Below are 11,258 nucleotides of genomic sequence, written 5' to 3' on the forward strand. Positions count from 1 at the left end.
GTGGTCAGGCTTACCATTGTCGGTGTCATCAGAAAACTTAATGATGGTGTTGGAGTTGTGCACCGCCACGCAGTCGAGGGTGAACAGGCAATACAGGAAGGAGCTAAGCATGCACCCCTGAGGGGCCCCCGTGTTGAGGGTCAGCTTGGCGTATGTGTTGTTGCCTAACCTCACCACCTGGGGAGCGGCCCGTCAGGAAGTCCAGGCTCCAGTTGCAGATGGAGGTACTCAGTCCCAGGGTCCTTAACTTAGTGTTGAGCTTGGAGGGCACTATGGTGTTGAACGGTGAGCTATAGTCAATAAACAGCATTCTCACATAGGTGTTCCTCTTGTCCAGGTGAGCGAAAGCAGTGTGTAATGCAATATAAATTATGTGGATTTGTTTGGGTGGTATGTGAATTGGAGTGGGTCCAGGGTGTCTGGGCTGATGGTGTTGATGTGAGCTATGACCAGCCTTTCAAAGAATTTCATGGCTACAGATGTCATTTAGAAAGGTTACCTTGGCGTTCTTGGGAACAGGGACTTACAACATGTAGGCTTTACAGGCTGCGTCAGGTAGAGTTTGAAAATGTAAGTGATGGTCTGAGTACGGTCTGAGTTTGCGCATGGTCTGAATATGCGTCCTGATAATCCGTCTGGCCCTGCGGCCTTGTGAATGTTAACCTGTTTAAAGGTGTCGCTCGGCCACGGAGAGCATGGTCACACAGTCCTCCGGGACAGCTGGTGCTCTCATGCATGTTTCAGTGTTGCTTGCCTCGAAGCAGTAGCTGACACTATAGATGTCAGCTACTACAGTGACTGAAATTAGTTTCAGAGTGGGTGGAAAGGAATAAGTTAGTCCTAAATGTTTCTAAAACGAAAAGCATTGCATTTGGGACAAATCATTCACTAAACCCTAAACCTCAACTAAATCTTGTAATAAATAATGTGGAAATTGAGCGAAGTTGAGGTGACTAAACTGCTTGGAGTAACCCTGGATTGTAAACTGTCATGCTCAAAACAATAGCTAAGATGGGAAGAAGTATGTCCATAACAAATCGCTGCCCTACCTTCTTAACAGCACTAGCACTATCAATTGGAAGTGATGCAGACAATTACATTGATGGAAGCTACTCTCTATCTGCAATATTAAAGCTGATCTACCCCCTACAAAAAAACAGCACTATCAACAAGGCAGGTCCTACAGGCCCTAGTTTTGTCTCACTTGGATTACTGTTCAGTCGTGTGGTCAGGTGCCACATAAAGGGACTTAGGAAAATTGGCTCAGAACTGGACTGCACGACTAGTCCTTGGATGTACAAAGCGAGCGAATACTAATAATATGCATGTCAATCTCTCCTGGCTCAAAGTGGAGGAAAGATTGACTTCATCACCACTAGTATTTATGTTGAATACACCGAGCTGTCTGTTTGAACTACTGGCACACAGCTCAGACACCCATGCATACCCCCACAAGACATGCCACAAGAGGTCTCTTCACAGTCCCCAAGTACAGAACAGACTATGGGAGGCACACAGTACTACATAGAGCCATGACTACATGGAACTCTATTCCACATCAAGTAACTAATGCAAGCAGTAAAATTTGATTTATAAAACAGATAAAAATACACTTTATGGAACAGTGGGGACTGTAAAGCAATACAAACAAAAAGGCACAGACACATGCATACACACACACGATAACATATGCACTATACACACACGTACACATGGATTTTGTACTGTAGATATGTGGTAGTGGTGGAGTAGGGCCTGAAGGCACACAGTGTGTTGTGAAGTCTGAATATATTGTAATGTTTTAAAAATTGTATAAACTGCCTTAATTTTGCTGGACCTCAGGAAGAGTAGCAGCTGCCTTGGCAGCAGCTAATGGGGATCCATAAGAAATACAAATACAAATGAATGTTATTGCAACGTTTCCATGAAACGTGTCTAGAACATAAATATCTTATGTTCTGAGAATATGTCAACCATATTAGCCAGCCTGCCAGCTTAGTGGAGCCTGCCATTAGCACTGTCAGTGTAGTCAGCTCAGCTATCCCCATTGAGACTGTGTCTGTGCCTTGATCTAGGTTGGGCAAAACTAAACATGGCGGTGTTCGCCAGCAATCTCACTGGAATAAAGACCTCCTCCATTCCTGCCATTTTTGAAAGAGATTGTGATATCTCACATCTCAAAATAGGGCTACTTAATGTTAGATCCTTCACTTCCAAGGCAGTTATAGTCAATTAACTAATCACTGATCATAATCTTGATGTGATTGGCCTGACTGAAACATGGCTTAAGCCTGATGAATTTACTGTGTTAAATGAGGCCTCACCTCCTGGTTACACTAGTGACCATATCCCCCGCGCATCCCGTAAAGGCGGAGGGGTTGCTGACATTTACGATAGCAAATTTCAATTTACAAAACAAAAATGACGTTTTCATATTTTGAGCTTCTCGTCATGAAATCTATGCAGCCTACTCAATCACTTTTTATAGCTACTGTTTACAGGCCTCCTGGGCCATATACAGCGTTCCTCACTGAGTTCCCTGAATTCCTATCGGACCTTCTAGTCATGGCAGATAATATTCAAATATTTGGTGACTTTAATATTCACATGGAAAAGTCCTTAAAAAGCCTTCGGAGCCATCATTGACTTGGTGGGTTTTGTCCAACATGTCTCCGGACCTACTCACTGCCACAGTCATACGCTGGACCTAGTTTTGTCCCGTGGAATAAATGTTTTGGATCTTAATGTTTTTACTCATAATTATGGACTACCGGACCACCATTTTATTACGTTTGCAATCGCAACAAATAATATGCTCAGACCCCAACCAAGGATCATCAAAAGTCATGCTATAAATTCTCGGACAACCCAAAGATTCCTAGATGCCCTTCCAGACTCCCTCCACCTACCCAAGGACGTCAAAGTACAAAAATCAGTTAACCACCTAACTGAGGAACTCAATTTAACCTTGCACAATACCCTAGATGCAGTCACACCCCTAAAAAACATTGGTCATAAGAAACATGGTATACAGAAAATACCCGAGCTCTGAAGCAAGCATCCAGGAAATTGGAACGGAAATGGCGCTACACCAAACTGGAAGTCATCTGACTAGCTTGGAAAGACAGTACCGTGCAGTATCGAAGAGCCCTCACTGCTTCTCGATCATCCTATTCCAACTTAATTGAGGAAAATAAGAACAATCCAAAATGTATTTTTGATACTGTCGCAAGGCTAATTAAAAAGCAACATTCCCCAAGAGAGGATGGCATTCACTTCAGCAGTGATAAAATCAGGAACTTCTTTGAGGAAAAGATCATGATCAATGGAAAGCAAATTACGGACTCCTCTTTAATTCTGCATATTCCTCCAAAGCTCAGTTGTCCTGAGTCTGCACAACTCTGCCAGGACCTAGGATCAAGGGAGAGACTCAAGTTTTTTAATACTATACCTCTTGACACATTGATGAAAATAATCATGGCCACTTAACCTTCAAGCTGCATACTGGACCCTATTCCAACTAAACTACTGAAAGAGCTGCTTCCTGTGCTTGGCTGCTTCCTATGTTGAACATAATAAACGTCTCTCTATCCACCGGATGTGTACCAAACTCTCTAAAAGTGGCAGTAATAAAGCCTCTCTTGAAAAAGACAAACCTTGACCCAGAAAATATTTAAAAATAAATTGGCCTATATCGAATCTCCCATTCCTCTCAATTTTTATTTGAAAAAGCTGTTGCGCGGCAACTCACTGCCTTCCTGAAGACAATCAATGTATACGAAAGAGAGATTGGAAACCCAAATGAGTCTACACGGACAAGTTCTGGCCTGGTTTAGATCTTATCTGTCGGAAAGATATCAGTTTGTCTCTGTGGATGGTTTGTCCTCTGACAAATCAACTGTCAATTTTCGTGTTCCTCAAGGCTCTGTTTTAGGACCACTATTGTTTATTGTTTTCACTATATATTTTACCTCTTGGTGATGTCATTCGGAAACATAATGCTAACTTTCACTGCTATGCGGACGACACACAGCTGTACATTTCAATGAAACAATGCTGAAGCCCCAAAGTTGCCCTCCCTGGAAGCCTGTGTTTCAGACATAAGGAAGTGGATGGCTGCAAATGTTCTAATTTTAAACAGAGATGCTAGTTCTAGGTCCCAAGAAACAAAGAGTCTTCTGTTGATTCTGACAATTAATCTTGATGGTTATATAGTCGTCTCAAATAAAACTGGGAAGGACCTCGGCATTACTCTGGACCCTGATCTCTCTTTTGACAAATATATCAAGACTGTTTCAAGGACAGCTTTTTTCCATCTACGTAACATTGCAAAAATCAGAAACTTTCTGTTCAAAAATGATGCAGAAAAATGTATCCATGCTTTTGTCACTTTTAGGTTAGTCTACTGCAATGCTCTACTTTCTAGCTATTCGGATAAAGCACTGAATAAACTTCAGTTAGTGCTAAACACGGCTGCTAGAATCTTGACTAGAACCAAAAAATGTGATCATATTATTCTAGTGCTTGCATCTCTACACCTGCTTCCTGTCAAGGCAAGGGATGATTTCAAGGTTTTACTACTAACCTACAAAGCATTACATGGGCTTGCACCTACCTATCTTTCTGATTTGGTCCTGCTGTACATACCTACACGTACGCTACGGTCACAAGACGCAGGCCTCCTTACTGTCCATAGAATTTCTAAGCAAACAGCTGGAGGCAGGGCTTTCTCCTATAGAGCTCCATTTTTATGGAATGGTCTGCCCATCCATGTGAGAGACGCAGACTCAGTCTCAACCTTTAAGTTTATTGAAGACTCATCTCTTCATTAGGTCCTATGATTGAGTGTAGTCTGACCCAGGAGTGTGAAGGTGAACGGAAAGGCACTGTAGCAACGAATTGCCCTTGCTGTCTCTGCCTGGCCAGTTTCCCTCTTTCAACTAGGATTCTCTGCCTCAAATCTTATTACAGGGGCTGGGTCACTGGATTGCTGGTGCTCTTCCATGCCATCCCTAGAAGGGGTGCGTCACTTGAGTGGGTTGAGTCACTGATGTGATCTTCCTGTTTGGGTTGGCGCCCCACCTTGGGTTTGCTGTGCGGGATGGTAAGTTGTGGTTGAAGATATCCCTCTAGTGGTGTGGGGGCAGTACTTTGGCAAAGTAGGTGGGGTTATATCCTGCCTGTTTGGCCCTGTCCGAGTGTATCGTCGGATGGGGACACAGTGTCTCTCGACCCCTCCTGTCTCAGCTTCCAGTATTTATAGTGCAGTAGTTTATGTGTCGGGGGGCTAGGGTCAGTCTGTTATATCTGGAGTATTTATCCTGTCTTATCCGGTGTCCTGTGTGAATTTAAGTATGCTTTCTCTAATTCTCTTCCTTTCTTTCTTTGTTTCTGTCTTTCTTTCTTTCTTTCGGAGGAGGACCTGAGCCCTAAGACCATGCCTCAGGACTACCTGGCCCGATGACTCTTTACTGTCCTCAATCCACCTGGTTGTACTGCTGCTCCAGTTTGAACCGTTCTGCCTGCGGCTATGGAACCCTGACCTATTCACCAGACGTGCTACCTGTCCCAGACCTGCTGTTTTCAACTCTCTAGAGACAGCAGGAGCGGTAGAGATACTCTGAATGATAGGCTATGAAAAGCCAACTGACATTTACTCCTGAGGTGCTGACCTGTTGCACCCAGGACAACCACTGTGATTATTATTATCTTTGAACATTTGAATATCTTGGCCATGTTCTGTCATAATCTCCACCTGGCACAGCCAGAAGAGGACTGGCCACCACTCATAGCCTGGTTCCTCTCTAGGTTTCTTCCTAGGTTCTGGCCTTTCTAGGGAGTTTTTCCTAGCCACCGTACTTCTACACCGGCATTGCTTGCTGTTTGGGGTTTTAGGCTGAGTTTCTGTACAGCACTTTGTGACATCAGCTGATGTGAGAAGGGCTTTATAAATACATTTGATTGATTGATGTTCTGTGTATGTATGGTGGGACATTTTTTGAATATTCTCCTAAGCATCAGCAAACTGGACATATGAATGTTCTTGCAACATTCCCATGAAACACATCTAGACATTAATATCTTATGTTGTGTGAACATGGCAACCATGTTCTGTGTAGGTTTGGTGGGACGTCGATGAGATATTCTCCTAACACACAGAAAGTTGGACACATGAATACTCTTGCAACATCCCATAAAACATGTCTAGAACATTGTTGTATATTCTGAGAACCTTGTAACCACGTTCTAGATCATTTATGCTTGACATAAAGGGAATGTTCTCCTAACTTTAACACCAAAACATGCTAAAAAGATTCTTAGAAGGTTTTTGCTAACATAGATTGAATTTTCCTCTAACTAATGGAAAAAGTTAGGGAACATTAAGAGCAACATTACAAAAAGATTCTCTCTCCCTAGAATTTTAAGCTGGGCACTTACTGATTTGCCAATATAAAAACTGTCCCCTTTAAAAATACTACTAAGTAAGTACATGTAGTACATGTAGGTAAGGTAGACAATCAGACTCAATCTTCACACTTTCATGTCCTGCTATCCATGCATTCGCAATGAATGATGAGACTGCCCCTGCAAGGGTTTGTACTAGCTATTTCCATACTGTGTTCCCCTTTTCTGTCAGGCATTTTGGGGGCAGCCCTAAGGTACTTCTGATCTGGAAATGTGTGAAACGAGTTCTCTCTGCCAAGAGCTCCAGGGCTGGTTCAAAAGGCGTGTCGCAGGGAAGGGGTGAGAACAGCCAGACAGGAAAAAGGGGGCATGCTGCGCCCCATCTGCCAATATATATACAGTAACAGTCAAAAGTTTGGACACACCTACTCTATATTGTAGAATAATATCACATATTTAGAATCATGTAGTAACCAAAAAAGTGTTAAACAAATCTAAATATATTTTGGCTGCAATTTCTGAGGTGCAGTCAACTCTATTGAACTTACTCTCTGCAGCGTCCTCATGAGAGCCAGTTTCATCATAGCACTTGGCTGACCTTGTCTGACCTTCATGTCTTAAAGTAATGATAGGCTGTCGTTTCTCTTTGCTTAGTTGAGCTGTTTTTGCCATAATATGGACATAGTCTTTTACCAAATAGGGATATCTTCTGTATACCACCCCTACCTTGTCACAGCACAACTGATTGGCTCAAACACATTAAGAAGGAAAGAAATTCCAAAAATGTACTTTTAACAAGGCACACCTGTTAATTGTGCATTCCAAATGTCTACCTCATGAATCTGGTTGTGAGAATGCCAAGAGTGTGCAAAGCTCTCATCAAGGCAATGGGTGGATACTTTGAAGCATCTCAAATATAAAATATATTTCAATTTTTTAAAACAATTTTGTTTACTAAATGATTCCATATTTGTTATTTCATAGTTTTGATGTCTTCACTATTATTTTACAATGTAGAAAATAGTAAAAATAAAGAAAAACCCTTGAATGAGTAGGTGTGTCCAAACTTTTGACTGGTACAATATACAGTGCCTTCGGTAACTATTCAGACCCCTTGAATTTTTCCAAATGTTCTTACGTTACAGCCTTATTCTAAAATTGATTAAATCTACACACAATAACACATAACAACAAATCAAAAATAGGTTTTTAGAAATGTTTCCAAATTTATTACATATAAAAAAATATTGGAAATATCACATTTACATAAGTATTCAGGCGCTTTACTCAATACTTTGTTGAAAAACCTTCGGCAGCGATTACAGCCTCAAGTCTTCTTGGGTATGACCCTACAAGCTTGGCACACCTGTATTTGTGGAGTTTATTCCATTCTTCTCTGCAGATCCTATCAAGCTCTGTCAGGTTGGATGGCGAGCGTTGCTGCACAGCTATTTTTCCAGAGATGTTTGATCTAGTTCAAGTCCGAGCTCTGGCTGGGCCACTCAAGGAAATTCAGAAGCCACTCCTGCGTTTTCTTGGCTGTGTGCTTAGGGTTGTTGTGGAAGGTGAACCTTCGTTTGAGGTCCTGAGTGATCTGGAGCAGGTTTTCATCAAGGATCACTTTGTACTTTGCTCTGTTCATTAAGATGTGCAAAATAACACAGACTCTGGACAGAGGAACTCTGCCTAGAAGGCCAGCATCCCGGAGTCGCCTCTTCACTGTTGACGTTGAGACTGATGTTTTGCTTTTTTAGTCAGTAAAACAGTTTCAGCTGTGCTAAGATAATTGCAAAAGGGTTTTCTAATGATCAACAAGCCTTTTAAATGATAAACTTGGATTAGCTAACACAACGTGCCATTGGAACACAGGAGTGATGGTTGCTGGTAATGGGCCTCTGTACGCCTATGTAGATTTTCCATAAAGAATCTGCCATTTCCAGCTACAATTGTCATTTACAACATTAACAATGTCTACACTGGATTTCTGATCAATGTTATGTTATTTTAATGGAGAGAGTCAGAGAGAAGGAGCATGGAAGGTTAAGACATAATGCATTTTGTATTATGCAATTATGCCAACAAAGCATCATATAATATAATTTAATTGAGAGAGAGACAGAACAAATAAAAGAAAACAGAGGAATATTGACATCGACAGAGAGCGAGTGAGATGACAGAAAGTGAGGGAGAGTGGGCATAGAGAGAATAAATGGGCCAGTTGAAAGAGAAGGGGTTGGAGCGTGATGTGTTAATTCCCCTGCAGCCCAGAGGACATCAGAACACACCTCAGCGCAGCGCTTAGCCTACCAGAGAGAAGAGAGAGACCGGGCCTGTTCACATGTACCAGAGACTGAGGCTAACACAACTCACTGCCTGCCTTGACATTACTTCACCTAGTACATTTAAACCAACACTGAGTCTGAATGATTTTTTAATTGAACCTTTATTTAACTAGGCAAGTCAGTTGAGAACAAATTCTTATTTACAATGACAGCCTACCCCCGGCAACACTGGGCCTATTGCACACCACATTATGGGACTCCCAAACACAGCCAGATGTGATATAGCCTGGATTTGAACCAGGGACTGCCTCTTACACTAAGATGCAGTGCCTTGGACCCATGCGCCACTCAGGAGCCCCTGAAAATTGGAATTGGACTGTTAGTGATCCTTTGCTACCATTCCAGTGCTATGGGTAGCACAAAACAGAGCAATGATTTCTGTTATGTTTACCGAACTATGGCTAGCAACACAATAACTGATCTATCACAGAGATTGATGGCTAATGTGGTTATTGACCAAACGCATGGGAATGGGAAGGAACCCAAGCTTCCAGAAATTATTATGGTTATCAGCAATAGGATGACAACCATAACATACAAGAGTGATGTCACACTTGTGCCAGCGTATAATACCCAGAAGACCCCTTGCTTTAAAGGTCATGAGGCAGATCATACTGTACAAAGATATCCAAGGGCCTTTGATGACACAGCAGAGAACACGCACACAGTAACATACTAGCTCAAAGCCCAGTAGCAGTGCATGGGTAAAATCACTGGGGAAGCCAAGTCAGGGAAAAAAAAGCCATATTACAACCTGTTTGTCATGTTAATTGCACTATTTGCTCTATAAATTGTTTGTTTATACCAGTGGAGGCTGCTGCAGGGAGGACGGCTCATAATAATGGCTGGAATGGAGTCAATGGAATGGTATTAAACACATCAAACATGTGGTTTCCATGAGGTTGATACCATTCCATTGACTCCATTCCAGCCATTATTATGAGCCGTCCTCCCTGCAGCAGCCTCCACTGGTTCATATGCCTTGCTACCGTGGTATATAGGCCTAAGGCCGAGACAATAAGAAGACAGTGGCAGAATAAATTCAATCGCACATTTGTTTCATCACAAAATCGGAGAGCAACATAGCATATTACTTACTTGACCTACAGCATGGTCCAGCAAGTTAATTTTTCCAAAATGTTCAGACCACTAAACAACCATTGATTTAGAACCACAGAGAGTTACCACAGCAAGTCGAAAAGTAAACAGGAGCTGCCTTGACTATTCCAACACCATTTTAACTTCCTCATCAAATCACCTGTGCTTGATCTAACGAAGTGACAACTAAAAGATACCAAAAACAATTTAGTCCAATCAACGTAAGCTAAATATGATGTGGCTGTCCATGATTTGTGTGTGTGTCCGTGCGTGCAAGTAGAAAAAACATGTTGACTCATCCTACTTGTAGAGAAACGCCAAGGACATCTTCCTCCCTGTCATACAGCACACACTTACATTTTTTGTTGTCCTAGGCTACCTGGCTAAAATGCTCGCTTGCAATCCTAACTTCCTTTCATGGGCAATGCGGAGCCCCCACACATTGACTCTGTACCGGTACCCTCTGTATATAGCCTCGCTATGGTTATTTTATATTTTACTGCCGCTCCTTAATTATTTGTTACTTTTATTTATTTACTTTTTTGAGGTATTTTTGTCTTAAAACTGCATTGTTGGTTAAGCGCTTGTAAGTAAGTGTTCGGCGCATGTGACAAACACAATTTGATTTGATTTTGATGCGCTAGGCTAGCAAGTTAACGCTAGCCTATTACATCTAGCTAGCTACATTGAACTTCCCTCCTCTCAGGCCAGCGCCACACTGTATGCATATACTGTTGGATCAGAATTGCCGTTATAATCATTGACCAGTACGGAGAATCAAGTAAATCTAATTCCTATCTTCCATGGTTAATTTAAGAAAGGGATGATTATAGCTAGCTAGCTAGCCACCGGAGGACAAAAACACAATGAGATACAACAATTCCAGTTTTTTTTTTATAAATTACGTATTGCTTTTGATGTGATGTAGTTGGTGTGAAGCCACATCCAAACTGGTTTCCCTTGACACTTTGTTTTGGTGCACCAGGACCATTCCCAGTTGAGCTCACTCAGTTTAGCTCAACGCTGATTGGCTATTGTTATATTTAAAAAAATATATAAAAGGAGGCCAAATGCTCGCTAGCTTCCCTTGCATTCAATGCTACGGACGGCCACAATGTCATAGTCTTTTTGACCGGACAGAAGGATGCTGTTTAGCTCGCTCGGATGCTTTCTCCAGTGAGATACATTCAGCCTCTTGCAAATTGAAGGAAAATTATGAAAGACAGAGAGATAAATTATGCACATTTTTATTTTGGGGAAGCCTGGCTTCCCTTTGCATCCATGAATACACATCACCGTTAAAGCCCCACATGTCTGACATCTGACAGTGTGGCTTGAGAGGAGAGGAGGGGGAGGAGAGGGGAGAGAAGGAATGTGGGGGATCAGGCCTTACCCTCCATTGAACCCCCTCCC

The 11,258-nt window shown here is 42.1% G+C and overlaps 1 protein-coding gene across 1 annotated transcript in view; it reads right to left on the reverse strand.

Annotated features, from left to right (window-relative positions):
• Positions 1-10,953: 10,953 nt before the first annotated feature.
• Positions 10,954-11,258, reverse strand: part of LOC110506082 (SH3 and multiple ankyrin repeat domains protein 3-like) — an 85,626-nt gene continuing 85,321 nt past the window's right edge. Inside the window, exon 12 of the mRNA XM_036964122.1 lies at positions 10,954-11,258. This exon is cut by the window's right edge and continues 467 nt beyond it. The gene's annotated coding sequence lies outside the window, so the exon portion shown is untranslated.

This window comes from Oncorhynchus mykiss, chromosome 26, assembly GCF_013265735.2.
Source record: "Oncorhynchus mykiss isolate Arlee chromosome 26, USDA_OmykA_1.1, whole genome shotgun sequence".
Taxonomy (NCBI): domain Eukaryota; kingdom Metazoa; phylum Chordata; class Actinopteri; order Salmoniformes; family Salmonidae; genus Oncorhynchus; species Oncorhynchus mykiss.